The sequence below is a fragment of the Gymnoscopelus microlampas genome, assembly GCF_963454915.1.
Source record: "Gymnoscopelus microlampas genome assembly, chromosome: 19".
Classification (NCBI taxonomy): Eukaryota; Metazoa; Chordata; class Actinopteri; order Myctophiformes; family Myctophidae; genus Gymnoscopelus; species Gymnoscopelus microlampas.
The window spans coordinates 38,655,293-38,660,417 of NC_139956.1; positions in this window are offsets into that span (position 1 = coordinate 38,655,293).

Genomic DNA, 5,125 nt, shown 5'->3' on the forward strand with positions numbered 1-5,125 from the left:
TTAACCATTTCACACACCGCCGGCAGAGTCAGCCACGCATACAGTGTCAGGAGTGTTTTTTTCACCACAATGCATATGAGGACATCAAGAGATATAGTCACATCAAGAAGACAGGAGAGAGACAGTCATGGCAAATTTTAAATAGAGCTAATATGGCCAAAGGTAAATAAAGGATATTTACTTTTTAAGGGTACAAGTTGACGGCAGTGTAGTGTTGGTGGGAGTAGCACGTCGTCAGTGGGAAACACAGGGCCTACTTACAAAGGCCTCCATATACCAGAAGAGAGTTACCAGGAGATATCAAACCAACATGACTGTGGAAGAGAGTGCAGCAAATACCTATCACACCTCTACCTGCCATAAGCTCAAATGATTTAATGCTCCAGATTTCGCTGTGAAGGTGCCCAAAGTGAAATAAGGCAGTGCTTAAAAAATAAAGTAAATGAGAAAGCCAGCCACCAGTACAATTATGTAAAAGACATCATAAATGTGTCGATTTTGTGAAGCATTGATCATACATTGATTTTTCTTAAATTCTTCTCCAACATTTTTATTTTTTTAAGCAGAGAGGCAATGGGAGAATATTGTCCATTTGCATACATTTGATATTAAGATGCTCATGCCTCAATCTCTCAAGTAGGCTAACTAATAATTACATCTCTGTTATGTAATTTATTTTAGTGAATAAATGTTTTCCAATCTGTATTATGTTAATACAATATACCTTATACAATTGCGTGGTTGTATTTGGTCTCCCTGCTCTTCTATTGAGATTTTTAGATCCTGTGTCTAGTTTGGACACGACCTTTGAGACAATCCTGTTTCAGGTTTAACACAAATTTTGACCCAAAGAACAAGTGCAGGAGACCTAGGTTCAAATCTGGGGTTAGAGTAGAACAGGAAGGTTGCATAGTGCTGCTCTAAACGAATCAGATAGCTTCGGGGAAACAATATTTTTTTTATGATTTTATGGATCATATCTGATCCTTCTCTCTCATATAAAGTATATTATTCATCAGCATGCAAAGTGAGAAAGTGAAAGCACTCTCACTGTTCATTCTACAGTAACAGACAAGACAGTTTTTGCAACATTGCAGACAATGAAATCCTTGTACTTAGAGCCTCCTCAATAGTGTGACAATAATAACAAATGCAATATGAAGTATACTAGAAAAGTGTACTTCTCTGAGGCGGAGCACAGGTCTCCGCCAGGCCGGGTTGCCTAACGAGGGCCCCCAAACATTGGAAGGCAGTCATAGCCAATATTACACACTTACATTAAAAGTTGTTTCCAAACATACACATTAAATGTAGACTTTAGGCCCAGTGGTGGGAAAATAACTAAATTTTTTAACTTAAGTAAAAATATCAATACTGCAATGTAGAAACACTCTGTTACAAGTGAAAGTCCGGCAATCCAAATTTACTTGAGTAAAAGTACACAAGTATTGCCATCAAGATACGTAAAGTACCAAACTAAAAGTGCCCATTATGCAGAATAACCCGATCAAATGTATGACATTTAGAAAAAATATTTGGAAAATAGCAGTTGTACAAGCTCACAACACGTCACATTGCAACACGCTGTGAGCTTATACATCTTTTCAAATAGACAAAGTTTAAATAGGGCTGAAGTTTTAATGTACATGTTTTAATAATAATCCAAATCTGCAAAGTAACTATTAACTAAACATTTCTAATAATTGTGGCGGAGTGAAAAGTACAATATTTCACTCTGAGGTGTTGTGGAGTAGAAGTAAAAGTATTGAAAATTGGAAATACTCCAGTAAAGTAAAAGTATACCTCAGAATTGTACAGTATAGGCCTACTTAAGTAAATGTACTTAGTTACTTTCCACCTCTGACTAGACCTATACCGTTAAATGGGTAGGGTCCGAGGTAAATAAATAAGTGTGTTTCTCTCTTGAGGAAAGGCAATGAGGGGGTAGACCTACTATTACATTTGGTGCTGGAATAATAAAATCATATGGTGATGCCCCTGCTATTGAGACCCAGTCCTAGAATGATTCTATATCCTATGAGTTTGTATTCCAGATACAGTGTCTGAGTCACACAGTGTATACCCGGAATACAAACTCATATCACAGACAGTCTGACTCCCTCCACAGACCATATTTATCCTGTGGACATGAACTTGACCTAATCAATCAAAAGCTGATTTATTAAGTATACAATACCAAACAATTCCACCTAGTGGCGCCCATGTACTTCTCAGTACATGCTCTCTCAAGTTCACTCACACAACAACAACAACAACAACAACAACAACACAGAGCATACATTTCACTCGTGTTTGTTGTGTTTTCTTCATAGCTTAATCTAATTAAACTGGGAGCGATTAACGTGAAGCCTCAACAATATTAGTATTGATTTAATGTATACCTTAAACCCCCGATAATAGTCATAGTAACCATTACCATTCATGTAATTAAAATAATGTTAATATTGTTAGCATTATTATTATTACTGACATTATTGCAGATGTAATAGTAATGTATAATGGACAGTGAACATATTTATTGTTTGAATATATTTATTGTTATCTAGTAAAACCTATTTTGTACGGCTTCCTTCAGACAATCTAGCAGCATAGCTAATAATAATAAGTAAAAAAATAAAGAGAAAAAAACGAGTGCATAATGAAGGATTTACTAAGAGAGCACTGTTCCCACTTAGGTAAAAGCAAAACACATAGTTAACTGTTAATAAGTGAATAATATTGGATGTATTAATAAGGCATTGTTACTGATTTCATATCCACTCATGTAGGTATGAAACACTGACAAATATTTTCTATAGACCCCTTAACAGACGACGTCATACTGGCTGCGTGCAGCCAGTATGCGCGCAACGAAACCCATTATATCAGGTCTCGTTAGGACGCGTCTCACTAGCCAACACACACAAGAGGGGGTTGGGGTGTGCTGAAACCAGTGCACCCCGAAACAGGTTGGGAATTGATTGCGTGAAACAATCACCTGTGCGTCCAGGCTCAATGTTAGTAAACAAATAATTGGTCTATATGATTTGTGTTAGTTGTAGATAGTTTTGTAAACAAACAATAGCCTACGGTTTAAGTTAGCAATTGTTTTTTATTTCAGTTCAACTAAAATGTTCAATTATAATTTTCGGTATTTTGTTAGTTACGTCATTATATTAACTATAATAACCATGATCCTTACTCAGTGGAAATATTTCCTCTACTCAGAATAAATCAATCACAACAGTACCTGATTCTTATGAGAACAATTACATAGAAAATACAAGGGTTAACATGGATAGAAGGAGCAGGGAAAATAGATTGGATCTTCCATTGGTCACATTGCTGGAGCTGTAAACAAATCCTGGCCGGTTGCTTTTGATGTGTTTTTTGATCCAACTCTGGTATCGGGACACTCTGGTATAAACCCCAGGAACAGACCAAAGGTCTGTTCCTGAAGGTTCGGTACACTCATAACCAAAGCTCACAACTCCAGCCTGGATCCAGCGATCATCCTGTTTGACCACCATTGCTGATCCTGAATCTCCCTGTGCAAGAAAGACAAAATGGATTTGCTATCACTGATGTTTGCTATCTATTCCAATATGAAAAATATGTTTTATATGTATAGTATTTACTATGACTGCGTGTTAGTTAAATTGATAGCTTAATCAACTTGTTTTAATTGAAACAGAGAGTGTAGAGAGACAGGAAGTTGATGATAGAGTTGGGTGATTGACAACTACTCACTCTCAAATTAGTCTCTCAGGCCAGACAACTATTCCACAATTTTCAAATGCTACTGAGAGTCAACTACACCTTGATTTACAGTACGACTTATTTACAGTATGCAACTGCAGAGACTAAAAGGAATAGGCTTAACCTCAGTTTTTTCACTTCGTATTTCCAGCACTTCTGTTGCTCAAAATTGTGAGCCAGTCTGTCTCGAAAGACTACTCATAAAATGAACACTGGTCAAATCTACATGTTTACTGGCTCAATCAATGCATGAACACGTATTGTGTCTAAAGGGTGAACAAATGACACTGGACTTAGTTTACATACACCACAGGCATCCTTTCCTTCATTTGGACGACCAGCACAGATCATGTTATCGGTGATATCTCCTCCATGGTATTCGTTACATTCCGCGTTCGACACAATAGGCACTTGCACCTGCTGCAGCGGCCATGAAGGGGGTAGAGGAACTGGAAGAGAAGAGATGTTATCGTGAAGTGACAGGTCACTCGACAAATCCACATGTCCTATAGTTTCAAAGCATGTGTCGTGACTGTGTGTGTAATATTCACAACATAAATACATTAACACGGTTATAATATCTATATAATATCAGAAACCAGCTAACTCCAAAATGTTCATTTTTCAGGAAATGAAAAAAACAAACAAATAATGGAGTTGGAGGTTTTGTTCATCATTGATAAGAACAGCTGAATAGACCTCCAAGCTCACAATGAGATTGGAAGTCAAAAGGGGGTGGAGCCTGGAGTCAGCAAAACCAGCTGACTCCACCCCCCTTTGGTGGAGTTAGCTGGTTTAGGAGAAAGTTTGAGGATCCAATGGAGTTAGCTGGTTTTGTCAGAAGCGCTTTCTCAATAACGTGTCCTCAGAAAAAAGTATGATCACTAGACATGCTGAAGATGACTCACCTTCATCCTCAATTTCGCCCCAACCGGCGACCCAGGTCATGTTACCATCACTAAAGATGCTTCCGTGTGCCGCCAGACAGATAGGCTGGATGTAATCGGTAAATGTGACGGAGTAGGAGAGTTTTACCAATGCAATGTCATTGTCACCACAAGGAATGTTATATTTATGGTGTTTGATGAATTTGACCACAGCTCTGCACTCCTCATGTGGATTGGGACCCTGCTGGGTTTGTTGTCCAAGGTGCACTGTGATGTCACTGCTGGTAATACAGAGAGAGAGAGAGAGAGAGAGAGAGAGAGAGAGAGAGAGAGAGAGAGAGAGAGAGAGTCACTATACTGCTGACTATAACATGGCAAATTATAAAGCACGCCAGTCTTATGTTTCTGAAAGACTTAACCACTTGCATCCCTGTTCTGAGTGAAAACATTAAAAAAAATAGCGAAAATGCGATACATTG